Source organism: Adiantum capillus-veneris, chromosome 20, assembly GCF_014529385.1.
Source record: "Adiantum capillus-veneris isolate H3 chromosome 20, ASM1452938v2, whole genome shotgun sequence".
Taxonomy (NCBI): Eukaryota; Viridiplantae; Streptophyta; class Polypodiopsida; order Polypodiales; family Pteridaceae; genus Adiantum; species Adiantum capillus-veneris.
The window spans coordinates 48,581,551-48,595,966 of NC_140950.1; positions in this window are offsets into that span (position 1 = coordinate 48,581,551).

Consider the following 14,416-nt stretch of genomic DNA (forward strand, 5'->3'; position numbering starts at 1 on the left):
ACATGGTGCACTGGGAAATTCTCTAAATGATATGCATGCCAGATAATGTGCACTTAAGAGGGCAACAAGTGCTTGAGGAGCTTTGCATTGTTTAACACTAATCGACAGTCTAACGTCATGCTTTGGTAATGCCTTGATTGGTATGTATAACAAATGTTGTGGTTGACGATGCTCTGGGAGATATGATGTCAAATGTGGTGCCCTTACAAAAGCACACAAGGTTTTTGATGAGGTTTCAGTTCAAAACTCATTTATTGGAACACGTTGATTGTTGGATAAGCCATTATGAATGTAGCAAGGAAGCTGTGGGTGGTTTTAACCGAATGCAAAAGGAAGGCCTTTGCGAAATGCTTTTGTCTAAGCTGGCACATTGAAGGTGAGCGGCTTCACAAGACATTGATATGGGTAACAAAATTCACAATAATATTGTCAGTCATGGCTGTTGAAAATGAAATTGGTGCAAGGCAATGCTTTGGTCGATGGTTATGCCCAATATGATGTACCTCAAGGGGGGACGCCCATTAGCGATGAAGGCCATATGGGCTTTTAAAAGAGTAAGTGGCCATCCAAGGTGGGATGGCCTCCCTAAGTACATTGGTAAGGGGATTATAGTTTGAAGGTGAGGAAAAAGAAACAAAAGCAGGGCGTATCCAACGACCAGAGGTGCAGAAGGGGATGAAGCGACTCATGGTACATTGGGTAGTGCTCAGAAGAGCCCAGCTAAGAAGTGAAAAAAATTTAGCGGCCCTTGGCACCCATTTTTGGCTCCACTCCCGCTAGGTATGACGTTGTCCACAATCCACCGAATACCACATCATCAAAGAGGGTTCACGTGCAACATCAATCACGGCGCCGTGACTGATGGGCATGAGGAAAAAGGGAGGCAAAAACGAGAAGGGTTGAGAAGGGAGTTGTTTTCTTGGCATGAACGTGATTGGCAAGGAGAGCTTGAAGAAGGGGAGAGGAAGGCAATCAATATCTCTCTCTCTCTCTCTCTCTCTCTCTCTCTCTCTCTCTCTCTCTCTCTCTCTCTCTCTCTCTCTCTCTCTCTCTCTCTCTCTCTCTCTCTCTCTCTCTCTCTCTCTCTCTCTCTCTCTCTCTCTCTCTCTCTCTCTCTCTCTCTCTCTCTCTCTCTCTCTCTCTCTCTCTCCAAGGTATGTCTGCAGAACCAGACAAGCTAAGTTACTACTTAGCTTGTCCAAGGTATGTCTGCTAAACCAGACAAGCTAAGTAGTAACTCAAAGTTTTTGACACTGTGGCGACCCCGCCCAAGCTTTGACACCGTCCTTGCGGCACCGAGCAAAGCGGATCGCATCGGGCAACTCCAGGCAACCCTTGACAGGGTGATGGAAGAAAACCGTGACCTCAAAGCACGTCTCAGTGTGCTTGAGGGGCGTTTCGACACCATGGTTGGGCTCGCCACTAGCAAAGTGAAGGAAGTTGAGGCCAAGGTTACCCAAGCTCACACAGAGGCATTGACCAAGGTCGAAACCTCTGTGAAGGCAGAGCTCCGAGAACGACACCTTAAAGAAGCAAACACACTCAAGGTTCGCATTGGGGGCCTACCCCAAGCATGGGACAAGTGTGAAGACGATTTCTCTGAACGCATCAACTTCCTCAACGAAACCCTCAAGCCAATCCATGTGGACTACGACATGATCGAAAGCATCACCAACAAGCTCAACCACAAAAATACACCAAGTGGACATACCATCCTCGAGTTTGAGAACAAAGAAGGACGACTCCAGCTATTCCAACAATCGCGCCTCCTCAAAGGCACCAGCTTTTGGATTGCCGAGGAGCTCACCACGACACAACTAAAACACAAAGGTAGCGAACTCAAAAAAGTACAGGCAGCAAGAGCCCAAGGGAAGTGGGCGGTATATCGCGGAGGAAAGGCTCTCATACAGGAGTTTCGGTCTCCCAAGCCTCCTATCACACCGCCGGATACCACCCCCTAGCCCCATAGTTCCCATTTACCCTACTTTATTTTGTATTGCATCCTAAGGTTGTCCCACCTATCCACTAGATCTTACCCTAGCCCTACCGACCCCTTTTTTTTGGTCGCACATGCTAATGTAACAACCATTACCTTCTCCTTGATGAGAGGAGATACCCTTTGTACGCATGGTTTGGTCCCATGGGTCATATTTGACCTCCAAGGACGATAATGACATCTCTCTCTCTCTCTCTCTCTCTCTCTCTCTCTCTCTCTCTCTCTCTCTCTCTCTCTCTCTCTCTCTCTCTCTCTCTCTCTCTCTCTCTCTCTCTCTCTCTCTCTCTCTCTCTCTCTCTCTCGCTCTCGCTCGCTCGCAAAGAGGAAGCCATATCCGATCAAGAGTATAAGTAGTAAGAGGAGGATTTGGCAACACAGGGAAAAGTTTTGTGAGCAAATCATCATAATTAGCCTTATGGTCATCAACATCGATCATCGGTGGAAATTTTGAATGAGTGCAGGCTAAACTAATTTGGCCTAGCTTTTGTAAACGGGAGCTTAAAATCCTTAATCTACAAATAATCAGCTTAGCGGTGCTGTTAACGACACCACCTTAGCAATTGTGCGTCGACTTTTGCCAACATTATTTAAATTATGTTGATTTGTTAATGTGCTCCCATTTCGGAGAGGATATTCGGCAATTGTGCGGTGTGGTACATCTCTTCCCTCTCTATTCTCCCACAACTAGCATCCCAGTGTTGTCCCGGCTCACCTTTCTAAATTTAAACCCCTGACATTCTTGGTGAACCTGACGCAAAAGCGAGCCAGAGTGGGAGAATTATAATGATGGATATGTCTACATTGCAGGAGGCAACCATGCAGAATATGATGCAACAATTTGCAGCGTACATGCAACAACAGCAGGCTGCCCTGTAGCAGTATAATTTGCAAGAGTGGATTTGTAAAGCTTGGTAGGCGGTTACAGATAAATTGCAGCGATTTGAAGGTCGAGATATTTCAAAATTATGTAACCTCTACGAGCAATCTATGGAAGATAATGGAATTGATAACCAAAATACTGTAGATGGGTTTCATTTGATAGGGTACCTGAACTGAGGGCTAGGATTAAAGACCTTCAGATGGCTCACACGCCAGATTGGTAGGAGTTCAAGAAGGCATTGCAGGAGGAGTATTTCCTCAAATATTCTCAGAGGGTGACCACACAAAGCTTCATGAAGTGGGTGCAAAAAAAGAATAAGGACTTGTCTGTTTACGAGAATTTGAAAAGAAATTTGACCAGCTATCTACAATGGAGTAACGTTCAATGAAGGACCAAAAGGTGGAATTGTTTATTCAAGCTACTGATCAACAGCTTCAAAAGGGTTTGGTACAATTGCTTGAGGATCCGGCAGGTGAACTGGGATAAACATCTGATTGGAAGATAGTCACTGAAGCGATAAACATGATAGTCAAAAGGTAGATTAGAGTAAGCTGATTGTGGCCAACGTCATGGATGTTTGGAAGAAGAAATTAAGAAGAAGCCATCCTCAACAATACCCAAGGTGGAGGAGCTAGTTCTCTACAACGAACTGGTGAAAGGTATACAAGAGCTAAATTTGAACTTAAAGGCTGCACAAGGGGTCTACTTTAGAGCCCAAGCAACAACCACCATGCAAAGGTTGGGATAATCGATGCATGTGGTGAGTCAAGAAGGATGGACTAACCAAGATTATAAAAGAATTGGGAAGAAGGCCTACGATTATTTTTTGAAGGATGTTACCTATGGAAGCAGCAAAAGTGTTTAGGAGGGGTACCGCAATGGGTTGTTTGTGATAAAGCGACTCAACAAAAACAGGTTATAAAATAGTTTCATGAGAGCTTGTGGGTTGGACACAAAGGAGTATGGGCAACCTTTGTCAAGATCAAAGACTAGTACTGGTAGAAGGGTATGTATAAGGATGTGGCTCAATTTGTGGAGACATGCTTAGTATGCCAACAGTATTCTAATGTGTGACATCGAGATGGATTGCATCCCACCTATCCACTAGCTATGCAATACACGTGGGTGGTGGACCTTATTATAATGCCAGTAGGAGTGTGGACGATGAGGTATATTGTTCTTGCTAGAGAAGATCTTACTAACCAGGTTGAAGGCAGAGCTTTGCATACCAAAGCTACCAGTTCAATATGAAAGTTCTTGCTTAAAGATGTGATTTCCAGGTATGGATGTGCTGGTAAAAATATTGATATAGAGGGAAGCTAGATGCAGATGAAGCTCGTGATTTTTTTGCTCGGTTGGGCATTAAACTAGCTCTCACTACAACATATAATCCAGAAGGGAATGAAAAAAGTGAAAGAGTGTCATAAAATCTAATATCTAACCAACCCAAATGATTTCTCATATTAAACTGATCATTTAATGTGGGAGAATAAATGGGAACAAGGGTTAGGATATAGACATGTGCTTATAGATCACGGGGCCAATGGTAAAGGGGCCCAAATGAGAGATGGTCTATCAAAGAGCAAGGCTAACCAATGGAGCATAAATACCTTAGGGTTAGCTTCATTGAAGACCTCCAATAGTTAGTGTTAAAAGTCCTTAGACCTTAGGTAAGCTGGGGTTGTGCTTGAGGTGGGAACTCAACCAAGCTTGAGGTGCTTGCCATGCCTGATGATTGAGATGCTTCAGATGATTGAAATGCTTGATGAGTGAGATGCTTGAGGTGCTTGTCATGCTTAATATGCTAGGGTTGTACTTGAGGTGGGAACCCATCCTAAGCTTGAGGGGCTTAAGGACCAAGCTTGTGGTGAGAACTAGGACCAAGGTTGAGGGGCTTGAGGTGGCACAAAAGTCAAAGAAAATCCCTACAAGGGGTGAATCATGCAAGAAGGGGGGGGGTGGTTGCTTGACCACTCTCTCTCCCAAAGGGCACCCCTTTCCCAAGAGGCAAATAGGATACATGTCAAGCCCCTAGCTAGGTTACCCTTATGGTGTGCCTAAAGCCTATTGGTTGGCCACTCAAGGGGTCCAATGATAATTTAATGGATTTAATTAATTGATTTAGCATTTATCAACCCCTCTCTCTCAAAGGGGAAAGGGGGACACTTGTCCCAAGGCTACCCTTGTTGCTTGGTATGACTCTTGCTTGTGATTGGCTAGGCCTGGAGGGTCGAATGAGCTTCACGACCAAAGCAAGTAGGGGGCCTACTTGAGGGGTATACTCTCCCACACACACTCACACTCTGTGTAGTGCAAAGTGCCAGAGCTCCCTCTCCTTCTCCAAGCAAGTAGAGAGGTTGAGAGCCTCCACCAACACTCTTGGCTATGGAATACAAATCCAACCAAGAGCCATGCTTCAATGCTTAAGCTTTCTATCTTCTCCATCTTCAGTACTATGCTAGTATGTATGCTAGCAAGAAGAATGATGATAAGTGAGGAACTAATTCTTTCTCCTATGAAATGTTTCTTCTTCCTCTTCCCTACCCTCATTCCTTGCTAGCTCTCTCCACCTTCGAAGGTGTTTGAGGTCTTGGGACTGAGGCTTGGGATATTTAATGATTTCCACAAAGTTTATGTTATGCTCGTGATGCATGAAGTTTTCCATGTTCATTGCATCACCTAGGTCACAAGGAACACAAAGATTGTATTGTAATAAGTCTCTCTTGATGGGAGAAACCATAATACAAATGCCTATTGGAGGGGGGACCGCCTCCACATAAATCTGGTCCTCAACTAATGTCATGTTCTATAAACTCTCTCTCTCTTGCAAAAGTATTGTTCATGCCAAGTTAACTAAATACTATGTTTATGTTGCTAGCTTCAATTATGTTCACCCGCTATGCTCACAAAGAAATTTCATAAAAGTGCTTCTCTAATTCCCGCTACTCTCAAAGTTAATAGGCCAATTCCATTACAAAGAGGGCATCCTCCTATTGTTAAAGCCTTAGCAAAGGCATGTCAAGGGCATATTGGTGATTGGCCTAAGCTCTTACCATTTGCTTTATGGGCTTATCGTACTAAACACAGTTCTGTTACAGGTTTTATGCCATTCGAGTTGATGCATGGGCAAAAACCCATTATGCCTACAGAGGAAGCAGTTATATCTTGGACTATAATGCCATGGGAAGAAGGTATGACTACAGAAGACTTGCTTGCTTTGCGTATTCACCAACTTGAGAGGCGTCAAGAAGATATCAAGCAGGCTAAAGTGAAGCTTAAGGAGGCAAGGTTGAAGAATAAAGCAGCATTTGATGGAAAGCATAGACTACAACCTCATGCTATCAAAGACGGTGACTGGGTACTTGTTTATGACAGTTGCCTGGAGAACCAATATACTGCTATGCGTAAGATGGTTAAACGATGGTTTGGACAATATGTGGTGCTTCATGCTTATGATAATGCAACATATTGTTAACCCTCACGGCTCACGGACACCCTATCACCTACGACGGACGTTGTATTATTTACATGTAGAGTCAGGTATGGGGCTTGTCGGTCCAATAGGAAAAGGGTAAGAGTGATCGCCGATGAGAGGTGCACTCTAACTGGAACATTCAACGGATTAGTTGGCTAAGCATGGGCGCCCAAGTGTGAATGAGGCGAGCTCATATAAAAGTCAACTAAACCTAAAATTCACTCATTCTCTCCTTTGTGCAATTGAAGAGTGCTCTTGCTCCATCTCCATCTTCTTCTTCTTCATCTCCTTGTGTGTGTGTGTGTGTGTGTGTGTGTGTGTGTATGCGTGAGAGAGAGAGAGAGTGTGTGTGCAATCGAGCATTGCGGCGGCACGACGGTGGCGAGGCGGTTGAGCGCGGCGTAGCGGCATCTTCCGCTTCTTCGCGGCGAGGAATCCTCCACAAAGCAAGCGTAGAGCAGTGAGTGACACACCATCGTCATCTTTGAGCTTACTAGTTTAGGCTTGTTGTGTGCTTGGAGCCATTTGTGGCTCGCACGCGGTGTATCGGCAAGTTCCTTGCATTGACACATGCAACATACGCGCACATTTTTGGCGCCGTTGCCGGGGAATGCCATACACTAAGCTTGAATGGCACTCTGTGCTTCTTTTGTGGTGCAATTTCAATTGTAGGAAAGGTAGGGAAGGAGTGTGTGTGTGTTGAGAAGAAGGATTTGGTGTTGTACCTTCTATTTTTTTTGTTAATGGATTTGTCAAAGGTACTGTGTTTATTCTCTGTGTATTAAGGTTGTTAGTTTTCTTTGTTAATGGAGTTTTCAAAGGTACTGTATTTATTCTCTGTGTATTAAGGTTGTTAGTTTTCTCTGTACAGTAAGTAGGAAGTAGATCTATGAGAGCTAATAGAGTGTGTTAGTGTGTAACAGTAGGTGTATTAGTTAGGAGTAGGTAGATAGAGTGTGTGTGTGCTCTCGCGCAAGCCGCGGCGACCTTATCCTTTTTTTTAAAAAAATTAAAAATTAAAAATTAAAAATAATTATTATTATTTATTTTTTTTAAAGGTAGGATCGGGATCGGGAATATCTCCCAGACCCAAGCCCAAGCTCACGCTCAGGCCTAGGCTCAGTAGCCTTTTAAAATTACGAATTTTAGCTTCACAGGTAGCTAAAAATCGATTTTTTGAGGACCAACGGAACTTCAGATGCCCGAAAATTGTGCTGTAAAGCACACAGCGACCCTCTAAGTGATACACTCATTTCGAGCTATCACACACTTTAATCAAAAAAATCAAACATTAAAAAACATTAAAAACATTAAAAACACGAGTGAAAACGGACGCTTAAGAAAAGGTAAGTGGTTAACCTTCGAGGTTATTCGCCGACGCTTCTAGGGTGCCAAAGGTACATGCATCTGCGCTCTGGTCGTGTGCTAGAGACGGAGCAATTAGAGAGAATTTCGACTTACGCGAGTTCTCAGTATCCACCTACTTTAGGTTCCGGGCCCTCGGCGGGGACCCAAGGTAGTACAAACCAAGACCTGAACATGGCGGCTAGTGACTCTTCCTCTGACTATGACATCATGGAGGGTTTCCCAATGCCTAATCCCGATAGCTCAAGCCAAGACATGCATGCCATGGGTCCTCGGTCCGCACCGAGCGTGCTTAGCCGCCTGAAGGAAACTTTTAGTAGAGCCACTCGCTCCGAACATGGAGCTAATGATGTAAATGAGGGGGGTGGAGAAGTAAATTCTCCATTCGTGACCAACGTAGACCCTATACCATTAGAGAATGTGCACGTGAATACTTCATTCACTACACCTCTTGACTCTTCAAAGTTATTTCCCTCCGAGGTCATATTACCCGATGGTAGAAGCCTTGCCAAAGTGCAAGAGGTTGAGCGATATATCCTTGCAGCGAGGGAAAAGGAAGTTGAGAGCTTATGTAAGGTGGAGCAACGAAGAGAGTTAAAATCGAAAGGGCCTATGTCAATATCTTTGCTAGGAGAGCAATCGAGTGCTCCTGACCTAGCAACCGCTAAGGGCCAACCCCTAGAAAGCAACATTGTATCTAGCTCAAAGGACACCCCTAGCACTTCAATCCTAGATGGAGTGTTCCTAAATGAGAACTGGGAGTACGAACTACAAACGAAAACTCTGACCGACCTATACACAGGTCACGCCTATCATGTGGGTTGGTTAGATGTCCTGCAATCCACAATGGGTGCTACTAGTGTGGAGGATCAACAACAAAGAGTTTGTGAGGTCATCCATAGGGTCATTGAGTTAGAGAGACAGAACAAGGGGATCAACATGCCTTCAACGGGTTTCATGAGATTCTTGGATACAGGAAATGCTAAACAACCGACCTTATTGCAAATGGAGACTCCCTCGGTAAGTCCGATGGATCCTCCATATGTTGTTTCGCCAGGGGTCTCAGTGCAATCTGAGCCCACAAGTGATAGCTTCACCTTTCCAAGTCTAGCTCATCTTTCCCTTGATGACACCACGGCTACCATGCCTACCCCAATGATGGGCATGCCGAGAAACATGCCATGGACCTCATTTGTTAGTAAAGCACCGATACATGGTAGCTCAATGCTTGCAACAGTACCTACAAGTGTGTACCAATCGTATACACCCATGGGTCCTCGTACTCATGTAGTCCCTACCCCTCCCATTGTTTCAACTACCTATGCTCCACAACCACAACACCCAAGTTCTTATTTCCATGGGACTATACCAGCTAGCATTAGCATGTCACATCCGACGTCTGCTATGCCTAGGGCCACACATATGAACTATGGACCACCACATGGCACAACATCGTACCCAGCGTGGAACCCAAGGGCTTCCTATGCGCCAAGCCCGATGCCAATACCTACTCCACGTGTAGTCTCTGGAGCGCCTTCACCCACGATGCCTGCTCACTTAGGTGACTTGGCAACATTTGCTCAAGCTATTGGTCGATCTATTGCTAAGAATATGCGTAGCGCGCCTGATAGAGAGCCTAGAAGTAAGGCAGTACAAATAGCCAAGCTCACACAAAAATTCAGTGGAGACGGGGATGTGAGAAAGCATATCGAAGTGTTTGAACAAATATGCAATTCTCTAGGAGAACACAATGACCTACATAAGAGCAATGCTTTAAGCCTAACCTTAAGTGGAAAGGCTGGGGATTGGTATAGAACCCTAAGGGTGGAAGAAAAAACGATTTACCCTACTCTTAGGAGACTATTCTTAAAAGAATACATACAAAAGTGAGTACTTTGGGGTGTAGCCTCTCAGCTCCAGAAAGCCCAACGAGAGGAAGGAGAGTCGGTGAGAGACTTTATAAGTCGATTGAAGCATTTGAATTCTTGATGTAATCCAAATGAGCGCTTCAACAATAACCAATTGCTTGATAGATTCATTAGGGGATTATGACATGAGGATATCTACAATGGCCTAGTCATTAGAGGTATCACCACTTGGGAAGCAGTCACCACCACTGCGATCCAATTGGAGGATAATTTAATGATTCAAGGAGAAAGAGTGTCTGTTGAGCCTAAATCTATTAGCTCGCAAGCATCAGGGCATCAGCCAATGACCCTAAAGCCTATTGCTAAAGAGCCAAAGATATCTTAGATGACTTTAGCAGATCTCACCAAGGCTATTCAAGAGAGTCTTAGAGACAATCGTGCTCCACAGAACAATCATATGTATCCAAGAAGGGATCAACAATGGTGCTCAGTATGCTATGGACCGCATAGTACCAGTGAATGCCCTACTTTTAGAGTAAAATTCAATGGGAACTGCAATGCCTGTGGGAGGTATGGTCATCAAGCTAAGGATTACATAGTATTTAAGCGCATGATGGCCAATAGGCCAACCTTAGCATGGACAGACACACCTCAAGTGCCTGCATTGATGCCAGCCCCACCTCTTGAACAAACAGCACAACACATGGTCCCTAGGGCCCAAAATGTTGTCCAAACAACACCCTTACCACCTCTAGCTCTAGGACCGCAACCACCACATCCGAGAATCACTTCTGTGAATCAAGTGCGTAGTGAGTCATCTATTGCTTGTTTGGAAGGTTGTGAGGAAGATATAGATCCTAATATTGCCTATGGGATGGATGTGCTTGAAGAAATTCCACAACACTATATGGAGGACTATTGCAGACAAGTCAAACCTATATATCAAGTAGCTGCTCTTGTGGCAAGAGGCCAAAATATCAATTACACTGCTAAGAGACCACCTCTTCAATGCTATGAGTGTGGAGGTCCACATCGTGTAGCCGAGTGTCCTATTAGGCTACAAAAGAACGCCACACTTATGCAAACCAATCAAGCGAGCACGTCTACAATGTCGATACTCATGTGTAATCGATGTGGCATAGATCATTTGATTGCCCAATGTCCAAATAATCCAAATGCACCAAATAGCACACCATTAAACTTGATTGAAGTTACCGAGGAGCCATCACAAAGTACACCTGTGGTACCAGTAAACGTACTCACACGATCAATGCTCCAAAAACTAAACTATATCCTTGAGGAAAGAGACACGGAATCAATTGCCCAATCTCAAAAAAAGAAGAAAACACGAAGAAAGAGATCGCAAAAAGCAGCGAAGTCAGACCCCAGTTCAAAGACCAACATAGGGATTGGTGACGACCCCGTATATATGAATGACGCTGAAGAGGATTTTGATTCAGGAGAATCCATGGAGACCAAAACGACCACTAAGATAGAAACCAACAAGGAAGATCTTCATGAGCCACAATGGCCAGGATCCAAGAAGAAGATAGGAACTTATCCAAACCCTACAGAGGAGATTGAGCGAGTTAAGCAATTAAGGAGTTTGGTAGAAGATACCCAAAGGGATCTAGAACCAACACCTAGGAAGATCCAGATTACAGACATCGTGTTCCCTACGCAACAACAACCTCACCAAGACCATAGACCCTTAGCCATACCTAGTGTCATCCAAGAAGAAAGTGACTTAAAGTCATGGGAAAGTGGGCGTACTCACTTCTTGATGGAAAGAATGTTTACAGAGGGACTACTTGATCCTATCGAAGAAATGGAGATCCCATCTTCCCCACGTCAAGGGACTCAAGGCCAAAAGATGCCGTTAAACATTGCCAAATTGATGGATTTCATGTCTTCAGAAGTTAGAACCACCATCATGTCCAAACTATATAAAGACCCTGAGCTAGTCTCAGCTCTTCGAGCCTTCCTCAATGGAGAACTAAAGTTTGGGCTACCACAATTTGCACAGATGGATGGAGCTGGGGAGATGCCAATAGAGGAGGAACACTTAGATCCACAACCCAACCTAGATGAGAACCTTGTTATAGAAATACCTGTTAACAAGTTGGGACAATACTTTGAGGGTGATGAATCCAATGCGACCATACCAATCACTAGTAAGGGATTAACTGTGAAGGGAATCCTTGATGGTGGCGCTGGGGTTAGCATTGTGAATAAAAATTGTTGGGAAACTATGGGGAGACCTCACTTTGCGACCACGACCATAGTAGTGAAGATGGCCAATCGGTCTATTCTTAAACCTATTGGGATGCTAGAAGATCTCAAGATCAAGGTCTTTGGACATAAAATAAATATTACCTTTATTGTTATGGATTTCTCCAAACACACTATGGCATCGGAGATGATCTTAGGACGTCCTTTCATGAGGGAAGCAAAAATGGTGCATGACTGGTCTAAAAACCATGTCTACCTGCAGTTCCAAGATTCTGTCATTCGAGTGGATTTTATGACGGGTTGAGCACATCCTCTAGGAAACAGGTTTATAATTGATCATAGATCTGACACCACAGTTCACTCGGCCCCATTGCAGTATTGTTACACGTGTAAAGCGGACACTGATGTTGGGGAAGATTCTCCTTATATGGATGTACTACCTGGGATGAGTGAGTCGGACAATGTGGATTGGGTCCACCTAGTAGCAACCATAGACACTTGGGGAAATAGGGGGACGACCTGGGTAACACCTGAGGGGGATGAAATGCCACGGCTCGTACCCTTAAATATGCTAGAATCAATGCATATAGCTTCTGGCAAGACTCATCCTCATATAACAAAGAAAACATACAAGTGGGTCCCTAAATCTTCTTTAGCAACCATAGCTAGTGCTAAAAAAACAGAAGCCTTGTAAGAAATGTCCCACTCGCCCCAAGAAATGTAAGAAAATGTTGTGATGGATTCCTAAAAGACTATTGGAAGCCCAAGGCTACTATCAAGAAAATGATCAAATCTGGGTGCCAAAATGTAGATTGTGTTCTTACCTGTCACCTGACCTATGTGCGCCCAATCTTGTAGCTCCAAAACAAATTGACGATCGTGGAAAGAAAAAAATCACAGAATGCTACACATCCGCTCCAAAGCTAGTTTGGGTACCGAAGAAAGAACGATTTGTTCCACCTAGCTCAGGAAGAGGGGAGTGCCACGAAGCTTCTAGCTCCTCATGTAATGCATCCATAAAGGTAAAAGCTTCTCCACAGCCTCCACCTACAATAGTGGACCTCCATAAAGCTACAAAGCAATCCACACCTCCCAGTGTTCAAGAATCACCTGATGAACCACTTCAAGTTCGATCCTGGGAGAGTACCTTACTAATCCGAGCCTATCACAAATTTTTGTTTATCATATTTTGTTGGTTTTCCTTGCTTCTAGAGGTTTACAATAAAAGAAAGAGTGAGAACAACCTCTTGGAAAAATTTAAAAAAAATGATTTTTTGACTAGTTCACCGGAGGTGAAAGGTAGAGGGAGAACCTAGTGGTAAAGGGAAGGAAAAATATGTAAATGTGAAAAGAAAAGATATGATGTGGTTGTGGAGCCATGCACCCATGATTCAAGGGTCATGAGTGGCTCATATCATCATGGCTTTGGAGCCATATGATGATTCAAACAAATGGGACCCAAGTGGAAGACTTGGTAAAGGAAGAAACCAGGCACATGGTTTTGTTGAATTTTTAAAAAATACTTCCACTCCGATCCAAGAAAAGTTGTCTTCATCAAAGTTGTAACTGACGAGCTGAAGATTCTGGCCATATTTTTTTTATAATTTTTGCATCTACGGTCTAGGAGATATGGCCAAAATGGTGGACGCTAGTTTTTTCAACTGTGGTGGAGACCACCCCCCTACCTTTACACACACACACCCTTCCTTTTTCACATTGAGACCTTCTTAAAAATCAGCCATTAGTCTTCTCACCCTCCTCTCCTTCCTCCTCTCTCTCAAGCTCAAAAACCCATCAAAGTTCCTCTTCTAATCACCTCTCAAGTCATGCTTAATCTTGTTGTAATTCATAAGTTCTCATTCAACCCCTTTCTATTATTACTAGATATGTATTGATTTTATGTAGATTCTTTACATTTTAAAATAACGAAGCTCTTGGACTCAAGCTATGGAGGAAGGAGTGAAGACAACACAAGTGATGATAGAGCTAATTGGTCAACAAATCACTTGGAAGGAACTTCTTCATTGGTTGAATGTCCCTAATCAAGCTTCATTTGTACAAATTACACTTGTATCTTAACCTCACTCCTAATCACTCTCTTTCCTATATAAAGAGGCCTTCCCCTTTGTAATTTCAAGCCTCCCTCAGCCCATTGAGCCTTTGTATCACTCACCATGAGCCCATAAGCTCATTCATTCACTCTATTCTTGCACATCCTAGAGTGCAAATTGTTTCATGCTAGTAACCTCTCCTCCTCTTACTTATGTTAATTAAGAGAAATGTTTTATATGCGTGTGAGAGTGCTTGATGTGATCTTGGCTAATCCTTGAGTGATTGTTTGGTAATTTATATGCTATTTGTGTTGGGAGTGTTTGAAGTCATCCATTCTTTGTACACACACCACGGTTAATGCTTCATTCATAGTGATCTCTCTCTCTCTCTCTCTCTCTCTCTCTCTCTCTCTCTCTCTCTCTCTCTCTCTCTCTCTCTCTCTCTCTCTCTCTTTGTGTAGCGGTCCTAGTCCACGCTTCCAAGACTAGGTGGTGCCCTCATCTCCTTCCCCTTGTGGCGCAATGGAGTTTGTTTTGGTGTAGAGGCCG